We start from the raw sequence: 20098 nt of genomic DNA on the forward strand, positions 1-20098 counted from the left end.
ATATAAACGATGATGATGATAATGATGATGATGATGATGATGATGATGATGATATATATATATATAAATTCTATAATTATGAGTATAATTATAATTAGGGTTCTGCAAAATTTGCTTCACCACATACCAAAATTTAGAAATAGCAGTTAAACTACTATAAGATATCTACTACTATAGAAATAGCAGTTAAACTACTATAAGATATCTACTACCATAAGATATCTCCAGTGGTGAAGCAAATTTTGCTGAACCCTAATTATAATTATACTCATAATTATAGAACCTTTGCATAAGTTTACCAATAATGGTTCTTTTAAAAACTGAACTACTTGGTAAAAATTATTAATTATTAATTAATCAATTAATTTTACCCTTTATTATTATTATTTTATATATGTATATACACACACATATATATACATATATATACATAAACAATTGCAGCGTGGAAGATGTTTGTAAGCCATTTAAGAAACACACAAAAGCCGTTCGATTCACTTCAACATTTAAGTTTAATTTGTCAAAATATTTTCGTCGCTAAAATCAGCGACCTCTTCACTAACAAAAATCCATGCAGCACGGATTTTTGTCAGTGAACAGGTCACGGTCTTAAAGCGACGAAAATATTTTGACAAATTAAACTTAAATATTGAAGTGAATCAAACGGCTTTTGTGTGTTTCTTAAATGGCTTACAAACACCTTCCACACTGCAATTGTTTTCATTTCAGCACACGATCTCAGATCAAATCACTTGTTATGCAAGTACATCTCCATAATATATATACATATATATATATATAAGGAGAATGGTTTTGAAATAATAACTTTTCTAAACAAAAGCAGGAAGCAGTTCCCTGAAAAAAAAATAAGAAACAATATTAGTCATCATCAGTTAATGATGTTTTACTCTCATTGCTTACTTAGCCCTATTTTAGCTTTTGAATATTCCCAGTGTCAAATATGCAGACATACACTTTGCTAATATTTATTATGCGGATTGTGTCATAGAATTATTTAATATCTAAACAATTCTCTTTCCCTAAAGCAACAAATACATATTTCTTTTGTTTTGCTTACTTAATGATTCATTCGCTAAAATTTTGGCAAGTTTTGAGCAATGGCGTACTTCTGTTGATAAAGCTAAATGCAAATAGAATATGTCTAGAGTTATCTTTCATATTTCCCTCCCCACAATCATTTCTTGCAAAAGATGAAGAAATAATATTAAACATATTTTCTTCTCATTGTGTATGTTGTGTTTTGAAATTTGTAGGGAGTAATTTTGAGTAATTTTTGTGGAGGTGTAAAATCTTATTGATTTGAATTCTTTACAAGTAAGATGAATAAACAATTTTATATATACTGATGAAAATAAATCTTATTTTTTGTCATTTGTTTATTCAATTATGCTCATTTTACCAAGCTTGCATGCATTAAATGAATATGTTACTATGGCATTATTTTACGGCTGTTTGCACTTCCTGCCAAACAGAGATACCACAAGCAGCCACACCTTTAATGTAGTTCTCAGGGAGATTCAACATGGCACAGAATGTGGCAAGACTGACCCTTGAGAGGACATGAGCAATTGAAATAAAGTGTCTTGCTCAAGGACACAATGTACTACCAGGAATTGAAATCATGACCGTGAGCCAAATACCTTAACCACTAAGCCACGTGTTTTCACAGCTGAAGTGTCAACCATCATACTGCTTGTTAATCATGCTTTTAGTAGAGCACAACACACACCCATGATGGGCTCTTTTAGTTTTCACCTGCCAACATTATTCACAAGGCTTTGAGCAGCTTGGGGTTATAGTAGAAGACACTTGCCTAAAGTGTTGTATTGAAAGCAAACTTCTTAATCACACAGCCATGCTTGCACCTCATATCTATATGGTTGTGTATATATATAAGTGCTCTAATTAAAGCTTAAGTTTCCACATTGTGGGACTGAATCTGAAATCATGTGGTTGGGGAGCAGCACAGTCTATCAAGATGTATAATAGATACCACCTCTTCCTACAGTAGTCATTATGTTGTGTTTCATTATGCAAAGCATTCTACTCCAGCTGTGATTGATCAAGATGTATAATAATAAGGTTCCATCACCAACATCAACAACAACAATGACAAGTTAGAAAGAGTTTATATGATCATTTGCCAGAAGCTGCAGCCAAATCTTCCTCAAACATGCCTAACTATTTTATAAATTATTTTATAAATATTGGATAAGTTAATGAAAAAAGGACTTGAGCCCATAGCCTTTGTAGGACCTCTAAGATATGTGAAATTGACTCGTTAGAAAAGTCTTTGATCATAGGTTTGCCAGTACTGTTAGAATTGACCTGGGGTTAAACTACAGCAACAGCAGTAATGGCAACTACAACAGCACTGTGAACTGATGAAAGAGCCTGTGTATGGTTGCCTGATCTGTTACAAATAACAGCCAAATCTTATTCAAATCACACTTTAAGGACACAGAAAAGGTAGCCTAAAAAGAATCAGGGGAATCTATGATCAAAGGCTGTAAAGCCATTGATCATAGATTTACTCATATCACATCTGACCTGGGGCTAAATAACACAACATGACCCAAAGCAAGGCACTGGGCTCTACATGGTCATTTGACCTGTTAGAAATGATAGCCATATCTCCCAACTACAGTAGTTCTCAACCTGGACTCTGCAAAAGTAATACTGATGGTCTGTGAATTTTAAAAGGTGCTGTAGCATGGAATGTATAATTAATGACATACATACAATTATTCATTTAAATATATTGCTAAATTAAGACATGAAACTGGGAAAACAAGTTTGCTATTAGTCAATAAAATTATTATTCAGTAAACATGCATCAAAAGCCAAAGAAATGTGGGAAAATTTATTTAAACAAAAGAACTCCTTGGGAACCACTGCTCTACAATATCAAAAACGGAAAAAGACATATGTATCCAGGATGATGTATCCTGGAAACTTTATATCTTACACAAAAACAGAAAGATACTCTTTGAGTGCCTTTCAGCATAGATTTATCCAATCCGCGTTAATCTAGGATTAAACAACAATAAGGGTTCAAATAAAGACATGAGTAGAGGGACCAATTTTTTACACTCTAAGGGTTAAGTATAAGTGCATAAAATTGTGGGGATATAAGAGTAGAAAAGAATATCTATCTATCTATCTATCTATTATATATATATAAACTAGCAGTATCGCCCGGCGTTGCTTGGGTTTGTAAGGGAAATAACTATATAAGCATTTTTAGAGATGTAAAGTATAATAGCCATCTCAATATGGCTAACCACAAAGGGGGAGGGGTGTTACTGTAGCTTTTTACGTTCTGAGATTTAATAAATTTTTAGAGAGTTACTTCCCTTATATATGCCAAAAATGCATTAAAAATGAGAAAAATTGATGGTAAATTTTTTTTTAAATCGTAGACGCACGCTAATAACCAGAAGGGCTCGATATGAATCACGACTATAAGATACCCGGTTTTGGTTAAACTGCACCGCAAAATGTGGGAGTAGTTAGGAATCTAAATCGTAGGAGACAGACAGCACACAACCTCACTTTTATATATAAAGATATATTAAAGGGAGACAATCCAGATGGTAGCTATAGATAAACATGACCCGAACTGTTTATGATATTAAATTAAAAATATTTCGTATGGTTGACCATGGTAGATGTTGTAATCAATAGGTAGAAAATTGGATAAAGTCCCCTGTGATATTCAGTTACGTCCATTTATATTCTGAGTTCCCATAAAAAATAATTGCCTATATCTACCCTACTATATCTACCCATTGTGGTGCACCTGAGCACTGTATACAATAATTTCATTATATTATATATATAATCTCCCGCATTCTCTACATGAATAAAAAAAAATACTTCTAATTTATCATCTAGTTAGGAAGTAGTTTTGTGTGTTGTTTAGCCAGCCATAATCAACTAGACCTATGATCAAAGTAATTCCAGTATGATTACTCATTATTTTTTTAGACACAATGCATCTAGGACTACATAATCAAAATGTATGTTTTTTTTCAAGACAGTAAGGTGTAGTATGAAGAAAAGTTGGCTGATGACGCAGGATAGCAAAATCAAAGGAGCAACGAAAACCTTGTGCTGTTTAGTTACGTCCCTTTATGTGCTGCATTTGAACCTTGCCAAGTTCAGATTTAGTTTTCATTCATCCGGAGTCAATAAAGCAATTACCAGTCAAGTTCCGAGGTTGATTAAATAGGCTAAATTTCTTTCCAAAATTTGTGGCCTTGAGCCAAAGTTAAAAAATCTATATATCTCATTGCTTGAGAGAAGTGGCAATAGCAGAAATAGTAATACATTTGAGAATTCCAATAGGCTGTGAACCTATAGACTATAACTAAAATATGAGCTCTTTCACAAAGCTATGGCAATAAGGAATTAAACTGGGTAGTGTGATACAAAGCCTACACTAAAAATTAACAATCGCAGGCATGGCTGTGTAGTAAGAAGTTTCTTCTTAAACACATGGTTCCAGGTTCAGTCCCACTGCATGACACCTTGGGCAAGTGTCTTCCACTATAGCCTCGGGCCAACCAAATCCTTGTGAGTAGATTTGATAGACAGAAACTGAAAGAAGCCTGTTGTATATGTGTGTGTCACCTCATCTCTGCTTGACAACTGGTGTTGGTGTGTTTATGTCTCCATAACTTAGTGGTTTGGCAAAATAGACTGATAGAATAAGTACTAGGCTTAAGAAAATAAGTCCTGAGGTCAAGGCAGTGCTCCAGCATGGCCACAGTCAAAATGACAGAAACAAGTAAAAGAATAAATGACTATGCCTTGAAGGCATCCAAGATACAGTCACCCATTTTAACACTATCAACAAAGTGAACTCTACAAAAGGTACTGAAGGTGCCTTTTGTAGAGTCCACTTTGTTGCAAGCATTTGGGCCAGGCTGCCGGTTTGAAAATTCTTTCCTTCTTTCCAGCCAGCAGTCTTGAAGACTTCTCTTGACTTAACAGATTTTAAAAAATGGGTATTTGCCTTTTTCTTTGTGATGGAGGTTTGATAAGATAAGTACCAGGTATGTACTAAAATTTACTCAGTCAACTTAACACTTTCCTACAAATTTCTAGATTCAAGCCCATGTTAAGAACTACCATTTTTCATACTTTAATTGTAGAATACCTGACCTTATATTATTTCGTTGTTCCTCCTTACATTCTGAATTCAAATCCTGCCAATGTCAACTTAGTCCTTCTTTCTTTCCAGGGTCTATAAAATGAAGTGCTGCATCAAGTATTGCCAATGATTTAATCAACTAAAATTTCTCGATTCCTCAAATCTGTCATAGTTAGAAGCTGGCATTTTCCCTTGTTTTCAGGATAGTGGAGATGATTGGATTGGACTGATAAATTTTTGGACAAAATTCAATTGACCATATAATTTTGATTTTGTAGATTTTGGGAGCATATCCTAGAAGTGTGTATATTATTATCTAAGCAGTTACAAAACAGGAGGATGAGAGCCCTACTTTCTTGAATGTAAGAAACTCTCTTCCTCAGACAAAAAAAGGTGGGGAAAATGTGTTTTAACAGTAAACCATCAAAATCTCTCTGTTCTGCTATTCCCCACTTTGGAACTAACAATACAAATCCCTTCCACACAGCTGTAGAGCTTCACCCACCTCCTTCTTAGAACTAATCCATGTTAGAAAGAAGAGAATGTTGCTTACCAAAGGAGAGCATGCATGAAAGAAAGGAAGGAGAGAAATAAAGAGAACTATTTATATAAATTAGACATCCGAATTGTTTGGGCCATGGATATCAAAGTGAGCTCAACATCGGGCAAGTTTTCAAGTTTCTCAAGAATTGAATTGTTAAAAAGTTGCAGAAATGCCACGAAACTGAGTGAGAGACTAACACTGAGAGTGTAAACTAACTTAGGGAAGTTAAATAAATCCTAAGAATTAAAAAAAAAATAGCATTGATGTTTTTTAAGTAATTTTTAAGTTCAGCCATTAGAAAGAAAGGTGGGTTCAAAGCAAGATAGGAAATTGAGGTTCTGAAGAAAACTATGTCAACAGAAGTGGAACTTAAATGGAGGGGAAGAATTCAGTGTGTGTGTGTGTGCCTGACGTTGTGAAGACAAATGGTTGAATATCTAAAGTGTCTAAGAGTGAGAATGTTAAATTTGTAGGCACTGAGCCATAAGCTGAGAGTACAAACATTTAGATATTATTTCTTTACAGAAATATAATGTCTGTAATAGCTGGGTATAAATTGTCAATTTTCTTCTCAAGGTTGAGTTTGTAACTCCTCATATTTCAAGGCAGCCCTAATTGACAAGGTATGTTTTCAAAGATGTTCTAACATTGATTCCTTGTCCTTTTTTTTTAGACATAATGCATCTGAGAGTATATAGTATGTTTCTTTTATTAAAACAGCAGTGCATGATTTAAGGTAAATATGGTACCTATTCTAGCAAGGCAAACAATCCAGTAGCGGCCATCTTGTTAGTTTGACTGTTAGGATATAACCAAAGTAGCAATTACTACCAGTTTTCTATGTTTTTATTTTCTTTTTTATGCTAAAAAACATATGTATTTGTTTTGTATAATGTTTGAAGAACACAACAATGCAATTTCATATTCTAAAATAAATTCTAAAGTTCCTAAAATAGAATTAAATAGGGGTGTAGTAGTAGTAGTAGTAGTAGCAGCAGCAGCAGGTGTTGTTGTTGTTTAAGCCCCAGACCAACCCTGATGAAGCTTAGTTCCTTATGACTGATTAACGACTCCAATGAAGACCATTTTTTTTTTCATTTGTGAATCAAACCTCTGATGAAGGATGTTCAATTGAGACTATTCTTTATCTTTCAGAGTTAGAGTATTGAGTATCTTTCCATTTTTAAGGTACTGAGGTGTGATTTTCAGAGAAATTTGGTTGGTATTTCCAGCAAGTTGTGCAATTGCATAGAGCAATATTCATTATGAGGGAGAGGGGTATATTTCAATGAGGGGTGGGGGCGTGCGGATTGAAAAGGGGGCTGATAAATTGCCATGTTGAGTAAAATTTTTATTTTCATATATCACATATAAACATGTACATCTCTTAGAACATTGCCATTTTATAAGATTTTGCTGGTAAAATTTAGATGATTTTCCAATTTTTAAAACTAGTCAACATCATTAATAAAGAGAAAAAGACGCGTCAAAATGTTGAACTAATATTAGAGATGAGAGAGGGTGGGGTCTAGTATTTACCAGTCCGAGAGCTGCTGGTGGAGAGTTTCCCTCCTTGACTCAAAATAAAGACATCAGGGGCTTTTCTACAAAATCTATATATCGTACCTTCCTGATCATGATTATCTCCCTTGCAAGCAGGGACACCATTAACGATAAAATTGTATTGGTGATAACTAATTTTCGTGTGACACGATGTAGCTTATGTTTAATCAAACCTGCTAAAGCAAAATGAATAAAATGTTTAGTACTACCTCTGAATATTTAAAAAATTTCATCGAAATGGTTGATAATTACCCAAAGTCACTAACTATTATCATACTGTTTAGCTTGACAAAATCGGAAATTATGTACCTTGAATAACGTTAAGAGTTATTTCCCCTTCCATCTCTCCCTAGTGTGTGTGTGTGTGTGTAGTTGTCTAACAATCCATAAGTCATATATATTCACGATATTGATATCTTAAAGAAACTTCATTCACTTTTGGTAGCTTTGTCCAAGAGGAACTGATGTTAATCAGATGCTATCCAAGGACCACTGGATGTTTTGATCCTGAACTGTGACACTCTCCCGTTTTTGGTTTGCAATGATATCCAAATCACTGCTCATCATCTCCTCAGAGCATCCTGCTTAATTCTTCTCTCTTATTCCATAACCAGCAAGCGGCTCTTCCCATTGTCTCTCCCAGCCTCTACTCAGCTACCTTTTGTTCTTTACCTCTTATTCCAATGGCTGTAATCATTCCAAATACTGACTGGGCAGGAAATCCCCTACACCAGTCCTTGACTGGGAATAGCTATGACTGCCACCCCTTCTCCCTACAATCTCATTTAATCTAGACTCCTTAGGATACTAGCTCCACAGCTCTTAACCTTATTCTTTCTTCCTCTGGGTACTGTACATCTATCTGGATCATGGCTCTCACTGTCTTGACACCTGCCTTTTTCTATTGTTGGAAATGGTACAAACCAAAACACTACTGTCTTGTGCTTGTAATTCCAACGATGTTGCTTACCTTCAGCATAGTTTCAGCCTGTGCAACAGTGGTGCTGACTACACACTTGTGTCCTGAACTTGTAGTGATACTTGCATGCCGGACACACTCAGCCTGGGAGTCCGTGTATGTTATTACAACTCTACATTTTTCTTCCTTGAATTTCTCCACCATAGATGACAAAGGGAGTTGGAGTCATCCAGTTCTTATGTACAGGCCTACTGAAGTATAACTAAGAGAAATACCCAACTATTTTTGAAGCTATTTGTATACTTTCCTCACCATTCCTCCTATATTTTTGTCATTGGAACCTCACACACTTGAACAATCCATCTTGGTAGAGCTATGTGTACGGGTGCATATCAATATCTATTTCTATACCTACCTACCTACCTACCGACCTGCCTACCTACCTACCTACCGACCTGCCTACCTACCTACCTACCTACCTAACCACCCACCAACCTACCCACCTACCCATACTTCTTCTAACAGTGAAGCAACTTGGCAGAGGTTTGAGGATATTGACACCAATCATTCATCCATTTGGTTCTCATTGTGCATTGTGGTACTTGAAGCGACAGCAAGATCATTCCATCTTCTAACACTGAAAGTGTCCTTGACAGCTTCTTTCATTGTTAACCTTCTGCTTTAAAGATCTTTTGTTATTGTTCTATGTTACGTTTCCTTTGGTTGGCCATGTCTTCTTTTACCTTATGGAACCCATTGCAAAGTGATCCTGACAATTCAGTTCAGTTTATAGTAACAAACTCAACCTAGTCATTTCCATCTCCTTGCTTCAATAGTTTCTCTTATTGGTTTCACATTAGCTTTGGTATATAGTTGGCTATTTGAGATCATATTTGGCCAATAAACCTTCAAAACTTTTTGCAAACATTTATTTTGAAACCCCTCCAATCTCTTTTCAATACTTCTGGTTGTTTTCCAACATTTGGATCCATAGAGGGGCACGCGAAGTATATTGCTTTTGTAAAATCATATTTTAGTGCTCATGCTAAATACTGATGATTTCCATATTGAGTTCAGCACACCGAATGATTGGGTAGCTTTGCTGATTCTTGTATTTATTTCATGAATGCAGTCTCCTTCCATTGTTATTTTGGTGCCTAGTAGTTAAATTTGTCAACATTTGCAATTGGTTTGTCATTCAAAGTCACATGGTCAGCATCTGTTATATTTTTAAAAAGAGTGTACGTTTTCTTCTTGTTGATTTTGAGACCTATGGTATTGGCTATTGACACCAATACATGTCTAAAATACATTCCAACAAAACTCATTAGCCAAACAGAAGTAGGCTCCCAAGAGACAAAAGAAACACACTTATCAAGAAACTCAAAATACTTAAATATCCACCAATTAAAATACCACGATCAACAGCAATAAGAGCACTTTAGCTGAAAAACTATCATCTGTGGAACAGCATAAAAGCATACATCAACAACCAAAAGACTGCAGAGGAATACTGGGTTATTAAAAGAAAAATCAAACACAACTTTTTCCCATTGGTCCACTGATATGCTAGAATAACATTCTCCACCATGATACTAAAGAAATGGCAGATGTTCTGCAGAAATAATATTGCTCTGTCTTCAGTGATGCCACAGAGCTTGACTTTGGCTATTTCAATGATGTCAATCTCACCACTCCTGACAACATAACTTTCACTGCTTCAGATATCATTGTCCTTTTAGCTAAACAATACCAAACATTATTGTGTAGTAGGCCATGATAAATTCCCTGCAAGTGTTCTGAAGAAGTGCAAATGTGAACTTGCATTTTCTCAAATTAACCTCTTGAGAAAATCTTTTGACTCAATCTATATAGTCAAACATTCCTCATTCCAATCTGTTATACCAATCTTCAAAATAAGGAAATAGGCCACCTGCAGTAAACAATTGCCCGATCTCATTCACCTTTCATATTACCAAAGTATGTGAAAGAGTAGTGAACTCAAGAATAACTGGCTTCGTGGAAAGTAACCAACTCCTAAATTCCAACCAGTACGGTTTTTGTTGAGGCAGAGATTGCCTAATACACCTTCTACATCATTTTGATGACACCCTTAAAGTTTTAGGAAAGTGTTTGAACTTTGTTGACTTTGACCACAATATTCTATTGTTAAAACTGTTTAATATTGGAATCCATGGAACATTGCTGCAATGGATCAAATATATGCTGTTGAACATGACCCAACATATTGTGATCAACAGAATCCACTGAAGCCCAGCAAAAGTCACCAGTTGGGTTCCTCAAGGGACTATGTTAGGCTCACTTCTCTTTATTGTGTATGTAAATGACATTTCAAATGTCATCTAGCTCAGCAAAATAAAAATATTCACAGATAATAATAATAATAATAATAATAATAATAATAATAATAATTGTGTACAGTGCTCAGGTGCACTACAACTCATCTAAAGTGTATATATAATCAGGTGTAGTTTCGGCGGATTTCGGAAAGCATGAGGGCCTTAAAAGATGCAGTGTCATGGCAGTCAACAACTGACGCAGGCAGTTTATTCCATGCTTCAGCAACTCTGAGCGTGAAAAAATGTTTCCGAAAGTCATGGGAGCTGTATTGTTTTCTGACTTTGTAGGCATGTCCACGTGTGTTAGACACATGGAGATCAAAAAGGTGTTCAGTGTTGTTGTTGGTGAGGTGGTTGATAACTTTGTGGGTGTTTACCAAGTCCGTCGCCAAACGCCGGAGCTTCAGTGAATCCATGCCCAGGGAAACAAGGCGCTCAGAATATGGTAGGTGTCTGATGGAGGGTATGCGTTTGGTTGCACGTCTCTGGACAGATTCCAGGAGGTCAATGTTCTGAGCAAGATAGGGGTTCCAAACTGATGATGCGAATTCCAAGTGTGGTCGTACCATAGCTGTATACAGTTTTAAATAGATGGCTGGAGAGCGGCTAACAAAAGACCTGCTGAGTGATGCCAAGACACCCTCGGCCTTCCTGACAATCTTAGAGATATGCTTTGACCAACGCAAATCACTGCTGACAGTGATGCCTAGGTCACGCTCGCAAGAGGATTTCTTGATATCAGTGTTGTGGAGGGAGTATGTGAACGCAGGGTTTTTTCTCCCAAAATGCATGGTGGTACACTTGTCCACAGCCAGTTTCAGTTGCCAGTCTGTGATCCATTGCTGCATTGTGTCTAAGTCTGATTGCAGGAAAGAGTTGTAGACATCAGGATCTGTCCTCTTGATTTCAAGGTACAGCTTGATGTCGTCTGCATATTTCAATACTGTGGCATTCTTTAAATTGGCATCTATGTCGTTAATGTATGCCACAAACAAGAGGGGACCAAGGACAGATCCCTGTGGTACACCTGATGACATCTCATATGGTGTAGAGTGCTGTCCTAGAACTGTGACTACCTCCTTTCGGCTGAGGATGAAGGATTTCAACCAGTTAAAAAGGTCATCCCCCACACCCATTGCAGAGAGTTTCACCATAAGCCTTTTGTGTGGCACAGAGTTGAAAGCCTTAGCAAAGTCAAGGTAGACAACATCCACCCATGAGCCACTGTCAATAATCTGAGTAATGTCCTCAAGGAACTCGACAAGCTGGTCACTGCAGCTGGACCCAAGCTTCAAAAACTTATTAACAGAGAAGCCCAAATAAAACTCCAGTCTCATCTACAAGCTGCAAGTCAATGGGTAGAGAGGAACAACTTGCTGCTAAATGTGGGAAAATTAGAGAACTTATGCATTTTGAAAAAGCGAGTGTGCTTGAATATTCATATTCTCTTTCTTCAGGAGAAATATGCATGGCATCCAACAACATCAGAGCAATTGTTAACAGTAACCTCTGCTAGAGTACTTACATAAAAAATGAAGTTGATATACTTGCAAAAATGAGTTCCTGGATTCTCAGAACTTTCTGGCCCAGAGAGCCAGATGTTATAATCCCCCTTTTCACCTCTTTTGTATGGTCACATCTAGAATACTTTTAGTTCTGTGGTTTCCACATACCAAACAAAATATTATGTGAATTGAGGCAGCACAGAGAGCAATTACTAAAAAAAAAATGGAAAAGAAAGGCATCTGAGGGGCAATGCACACCCTGTACACAGATAAATTATTTACAAATTATAGTGTGGCTTACAATCTGTTGCTTACCCATTCTTTTTTAATTGAACTGAATTAAGCTTTGTAAGTGTTTGACTAAAAGAGGATTAGAAGCCTAAACAGATGACTGCTAAAAGTAGATTTGATCGACATCTATGCCAAATGCATATGAGTAAAATTTGCATATGACCGAATAGATGATTATTTAAATAAAAATTCTGATTATGAAAAAGAAAGTGAAGAAAATGAAATACTTACAGAAAATATTGCATAGAATTTGAGAAATATTTTCAACGTTTTTCAATGATGTACCCACACTTGTCTATGTGTATAGGTACACCATGATCTATACACATGGAGACAAGGGTCGAATCAAATGATATATATATATTGTGTACTCCATCTGGTGAGAGATAAATAGTATTTAATAGACATAATGCGAGTTTTATGTGCTAGTAATAGATTCTTGTGCTGAGAATATGCCAAAACAATGCATACCTTGCGTGCACATAAATTCTTTCACAAGCAATTTGCACAGTCAAAACATTTTGATTTACCTACCCACCAATTTTAAAGATAATCAAACCAAAGTTTCATCATTTTGAGCCACTCACCCAATAAGTATTTCTGTCAAATTTGATGAAAATCTGTTCAGCCGTTTCCCTGTAATTTTGAAAACACACAGACAAACAGACTAAGATGAGTGATTACAATACCCTGCCTTCATTTGCACACGCATGGTAATAATTAATAGCAGGATTGCTCTTCGTTTTTAGACTGCCTTTAAACATTGAAACTCTATTCTCTCCAAGTCACTGTGATCGCTACATCATTTGCACAATGTTGGATAATATAGCGCCAACGCCGCCCACATTGTACATCCTTTGCTCCCCTGAGTCTGTGCAATTGAGGCTTGTGTTGCATATCATCAAGTCTATTCCTTCACTATTCAGGTCTCCTGAGTTTGCAGCTGATGCTTGAGAGGGTCTTTCAACTCTGCTACCCTAATGAAATTTCATACAGACAGGCATACATATACAATGGCACACACACACACACACACACTCTCTCTCTCTCTCTCTCTCTCAACGTGAGAGATACACATATATAGAAAAAGAGTGAAAGAGAGAGTGGTAAACATATATACAGAGAGAGGGAAAGACAGAGATAGAGATAAAGACAGATAGAAAGACAGACAATCATAGGATGCAACACACACACACACACAAATGCAGACACTCTCAGGTAATCATGAATTTAAGATGGTGAATTCTAAAGAGTACAGGAGCGTTTACCCCCACCCCCTGCCAGAGCCTTGTGGAGCTTTAGGTGATTTTGCTCAATAAACACTTACAATGCCCAGTCTGGGTATCAAAACCACAATTCCATGACTGGAAGTCCACTGCGCTAACCACTGGGCCATTGCACCTCCACATAGCTATGTATGTATGTATGTGTATATGTGCGTGTGTGCATGTATAACTCCTTGTCTTGACATCCTGTGATTGTTGTAGGCAGCCATTGGCACCATATAAACAGTGTCATTTATTTCCAGTCTACTGTGAACACATGGATGGCCTTGGAGAAACATTACCTTGCTTGGAAACAAGTGAGGTTTACCATCACGCCATAAATTTCTATGTTAATGGATATTATCTGATCCATGCAGGCATGAAAAATTGGATGTTAAAACAATGACAATAATGATGATACATTATAATTCACTGCACGTATAGATGCAGATAAACAGATAAATAGATAAGATAAGAATATGTAATTATAGGTATGGATTTTGTTAATGCATACTGCATGTTGGTATACATACATACATGCATGCTTGCATACATACTTGCATACATGCATATATATTGGGTTGTCTGGAAAGTCCATGCCAATTTATAGTAGCTTACCTTTCGACTTATTTTAGAACATGGTTGAGTCCATAAAATAGGATTTGACTACATTTCCATTTAGAGGCACAGTTTAAGCTATCTTTTCATGGAAGAAGGTTTATGTTCCTATAATCTGTGTTAATTCTGTAACCCTTTAAAATGGAAGATAAGAAAGTTCATTTTTGGTACTTGATGCTTTGGGAACCAGACAAAAATTGCTGCAGCTCAGCTGGGATGTGTTACCCCACCCTCCATATTCACCAGATATAGCTCCTTTTGGATTTCCACTTATTCTGGTCTCTGCAGAATAGTCTTAATGGTAAAAATTTCAATTCCTTGGATGACTTAAAAAGATACTTTGATGAATTCTTTGCCATGAAACCACCTCAATTCTGGGAAGAGGGTATTTTCAAGTTAAAGGAAAGATGGAGACGCATTGTGCAAAAAAATGGTTCATGTTTGGTTGATTAAAAATGTAATGGCAAGTATTTATTGACTTTTTTAATTTCTTTAAAAATCAGCACGAACTTTACGGGCAACCCAATACATACATACATACACATATACATACATACATACATATGTATGTATATATGTGTATATGTATGTATAGAAACAAACATTCAGAAAATCCATATAATTAGATATACAATCCTAAATATTTATCTGATTATTTAATTATTATCTATTTATCAACTTCTGTATCTGTGCAAGATATATCATCATCATCATCATCATTTTAACATCTACTTTTCTATGCTTGCATGAGTTAGATGAAATAAGCGGAGTTTGTGTGTGTGTGTGTGTGTGTGTGTGTGTGTGTGCATGTGTACATATGTTTGTTGTGTGCGTCTATAGAACTGAATTTGTGAGTGTGTGCATATGCATGTAGATGCTTAAGTAGATCAGTGCATATACTGCAGTTGAAGGAATAATGCACTCATTACTGCATTCAAATCAATTACACAATTTGGCAATATTCAAAAACTGCATCTGTTATAGATGCATTGGCTGGGCAACATTTGGCACAGATCATCACCACCACCACCACCACGATGATGATCATCATCACCATCATCCCCACTATGATACTACTTTCCTTCTCCTCCAACTCTTCATCAACAACCCTAACCATTGCTACCATTTTCATCCTCCACTATTTCCTCCTCCTCCTTCCCTCCACATCCCTTCCCCTCTTCTTCCTACTCCTGCTTCTCCTCCTCCCTTCTGTTTCCTACTTACCATCATCAACATCAGCATAAGTATCATGAACCACCACCACCACCACTCACTATCCTTACTCTCCATGATTTCCTCCTCCTCCTCCTCATCATCATCATCATCATTGCATGTTCTAAACTCTGTCTGGCACTAAATGTGTCCAGAGCTCTGTGTGGCTTTTCTCCAATGATGTTAACACTGGGCATAAGTCCATCTCCTCTGGCTCCTCCCCCTCCTCATTGTTATCTTCCCCATCACCACCACTACTGCTACAACCACACCACTACTACCAACCACCAAGACCACAAACACCATCATTACCACTACAGTATACTCCACCTATACTGTCAGGAACAGAACTGCCATCTCCCGATCAAACACCACAACCATTGTAACCACTACCACCTCTACCATTACACTATAAATAAGTTGAGCCAACAAAAATCTCTACACTGGTCACTTGACCTTCTAGAAATAACAAGCAAATCTTCTTCATACAATATGTAACCAACTTTAAAAAAGGACATAGTGGCTATTGTTGTCCAAGCTATACAATATCTGAAGCCACACACAAAAAGATGGGATGATTACAGAGGAAATACTGATCACTTAGTTCTTATAGTTGAATCTTTAATAGCTTAAGAGAAGAATTTTTAGACATGGGAGCAAAATCTAGAATTGAGAGGTTTCAAATTAAACTTAGCAAAGAGGAACGAACGTTTTAGAAAGTTGGAGAGAAGACATGGCCCTTCTTGATATGCAAAAAAGGAGTAAACAGAAATACAGTATGAAGCCATCCTACAGTTTTTTGAGCACATTGTAGCCAGGACAATAATATCGAATGCCATCATTATCATTGTCATTATCATCATTGTCCTCCTTCTCCTCCTCCAACTTCCCCTCCTCCTCCACATCATCATTGTTGTTGTCATTGTCATCGTCATGATCATCATGACCATCAGTAATAATAATAGTTTTACATTCACTTTCTGTGCTTAAGAAGTTTGGACAAGGCATCATGTTTTGAGTCAGTTTTTATTTGGGGATACTGCCTCACTAAATGAGTTAGGGGACTAAATCCCGCTTAATTGGATGTCCTTCCTACCAACAAATTAACTGGTTGCTTTTATCATGTCACCAGCTTCAGAGAGGTTGACATGTCAGATTGAAAATTCCTCTTGACTCAACATTGTCTCCATTCATTCCTCATCCACTCTATTGCGTGCACAAACGTATATCTATGTCAGTACCCAGATTTAGAAGAAGAGAGGTTCTCATTTATTCCATATGAGACCCTTCCCAATCCTCCACTTTCATGACTATATGCACCCTGGCCAGAGGCCTCCTAGATTTTGAGATCCAAGGCTTCAGCATGTGAAGCCTATAGGTAAATTGGCATAGGTCTTCATTTATCCAATGAGTCCTTTCTTTTTTTTCATGTCAGTGAGATGTGACCTGAGGTAGATTTGGCTGCTATTTCAAGGAGATTGTGCAATTGTGTTGTGATTAACTCATTGGTTGAGCTTGATTGCTTTGTTTTTGATCATTCTCAAGTTGACTCTGATCAATTAGGACTAGGTTCAAAAATATTCCGCCTGTGACCATTTTGTTGAAGTATAATGTATGCCTACATTAACCAATATCTTTTTCATTTTTTTAAGAGTAGGATATGATAAAAGGGAAATTTGCCTGCTATTTCTGGCATGATGAGTGACTGTGTAAAAGCTCCCTCAATGAGAGTAACTAAAGGAATGTTTGATATGCATAAATTTTTAACTTGTTGTTAGTGAGATTTGAAACTATGATCGTATAGTTTGAATGTAGTCAGTCAAATAATTTGTGAACCACTGTACAAATACAATAGTCTTAGGGTGGAACTGAGCTTAAGTCTTACTGTTGTTGTTATTTAACCCTAGCCAGCCTTATTCCAGTGGACTTATGATCTAAAATGCTTCAGTCACGTTCATCTCATTTCTTTATTTAGATATAGTGCATCTTGTACTACATTATCTAACATCTTCTTTGTTCTTGTTGTTGTTTAACCACAGGCTAGTACTGGTCCAGCAGATCTATGATCAAAGATGTTCTAGGAAGGTCATTTCATTTTACATTCGGACATAGTATATCATGGACTACATTATCTAATGCGCGCTGACTTAAGATGGTAAGGTGTGATTTGAAAGAGTTTCGGTTACTGTTTGTTGGAGGTAAACTGACTATATAGAGGATCCCTTGTTGACTCATTTAAGTTATATATTTAGCAACACTGGTATTAACTGATGGTTGGTGTAAGGGTTATAATTAATTTAGTTTGTTGGGGGCTTTCCTGACTGAGAGAGAGGGAGAGAGAAGATAGGGAAGCTGAGTAAGAGTGAGGTCAAGAATTAACTAAAAGGTCAAAGGTTACATAAAAAAAAATCTTCTTTAGAATTTAAGATATGTTGAAAGGTGTTATATGAGAACAGGCTTAGGTAACCCCACTCAACATTCCAGTGATCTCATCCTGCTTATGGAGAAGACAAGGAAGGAGGGAGGAAGAAATAAAGTGAGAGAGAGAGAGAGAGAGAATAGTAAGGATTATAGAGGGGGATAGGGAGAAGATAAATGAACAAAAAGATGTTAGAAGGCCATAATGGGAGAAGAAAGAAAATAAATAGCAACAACTAAAAAAATTAAAGTAGTAACAGTAGCAGCAGCAGCAGCAGCAGCAGCAGTAGTAGTAGTAGTAGTAGTAGTAGTAGTAGTAGTAGTAGTAGTAGTAGTAGTAGTAGTTAATTCTACTATAGGCATGTGGCCTCAAATTTAGCAGGAGGGCTTTAATCAATTGCATCAATCCCAGTACTTGATTAGTACTTTATTTTATCAACCTAGGAGGGATCAAAAGCACAATTGATCTCAGCAGGAAGGTAGTGAGCTGGCAGAAACGTTAGCACGCCAGGTGAAATGCGTAGCCATATTTCTCCTGCCGTTACGTTCTGAGTTCAAATTCCGCCAAGGTCGACTTTGCCTTTCATCCTTTCGGGGTCGATAAATTAAGTACCAGTTATGCACTGGGGTTGATGTAATCGACTTAATCCGTTTGTCTGTCCTTGTTTGTCCCCTCTGTGTTTAGCTCCTTGTGGGTAGTAAAGAAATAGGTATTTTGTCTGTCTATACATTCTGAGTTCAAACTCCACCGAGGTTGACTTTGCCTTACATCCTTTCGGGGTTGATAAATTAAGTACCAGTTGCATACAGGAGTTGATCTAATCGACTGGCCCCCTTCTCCCCAAATTTCAGTCCTTGTGCCTAGAGTAGAAATGAATTTATCTCAACAGGAACTGAACTCAGAATGTGAAGAGTCAGATGAAATAACCAAAGGATTTTATTTGGCACTCTAATGATTTTGCCAATCCCCTCAATAATAATAATCATAATAATAATAATCCTTTAGGCACAAGGCCTGGAATTTGGGGAAGGGATTAAGTTGGTTACATCGACCCCAGTGTGTAACTGGTACTTATTTAATCGAGCCTGAAAGGATGAAAAGCAAATTCAACCTCAGTCGAATTTGAATTCAAAATGGAGCAACAGACGAAATACCTAGTACTTATTCTATCGGTCTCTTTTGTTGAACAGCTAAGTTATGGGGATGTAAACACACCAGCATCGGTTGTTAAGCGATGTTGGGAGGACAAACACGGACATACAAACAAATACACACATATATATATATACATATATACGACGGGCTTCTTTCAGTTTCCGTCTACCAAATCCACTCACAAGGCTTTGGTCGGCCTGAGGCTATATTAAAAGACTCTTGCCCAAGGTGCCATGCAGTGGGACTGAACCTGGAACCATGTGGTTGGTAAGCAAGCTACTTACTACACAGCCACTCCTACGCCTAGGAGTGGCTGTGATGACAATGATATATGTATGAATACACAAGGGAGAGAGAGAGGAGAGAGAGAGGTAGGGAATGAATGAAGGAAGGAAGGAAGGAAAGATGCCAGCAAGGAAACATAAAGGTAATTTCATTGGTGAAATTTCAATGCTCAAGTCTGACTGACTATACACTCATACACATGCACACACACTCGTGCATGCACACATGCATGCACATGCACACACACACACACAAGTATTGAGGAAAACAAAGTTCAATTATTACAACTCATTGTGGTGGAACAGCCTTCGGAGGACATGTGATGTTGTCATGTGATGTTGAACTGCATTGTCAATTATACAGAAACAACACCTTTATTATTATACACATTGTTATTAATACAAATACCCACACACATTTACAAACACACTCATGAACATAGATACACACATGCACACACAAATATAGGTATAGTTAAACTGATTACAATCTTTTAGCCATTATCTTTATCACATGTTACATATATTATTATGTTTGTATTGATAAAAAGTAGGTATGTGAGTGATTGTGTTATTATTGTATTGTAGAGATGAAAAAGGGTTTCAATGAAAAAGTCAATGCTGGTTTATTGTATTATTGTTAATATGGTAACAATGTAACTGATTTAATTTGTAACCATAACATAAACCTTGGCCTTCATAAATAAATGAGGAAATGTGTGAGCGTGTGTATGTGTGTGTGTATGTTTATATATAAGGTGGCAAGTTGATAGAGTCATTAAAG

The sequence above is a fragment of the Octopus sinensis genome, linkage group LG6 (genome assembly GCF_006345805.1).
Source record: "Octopus sinensis linkage group LG6, ASM634580v1, whole genome shotgun sequence".
Classification (NCBI taxonomy): domain Eukaryota; kingdom Metazoa; phylum Mollusca; class Cephalopoda; order Octopoda; family Octopodidae; genus Octopus; species Octopus sinensis.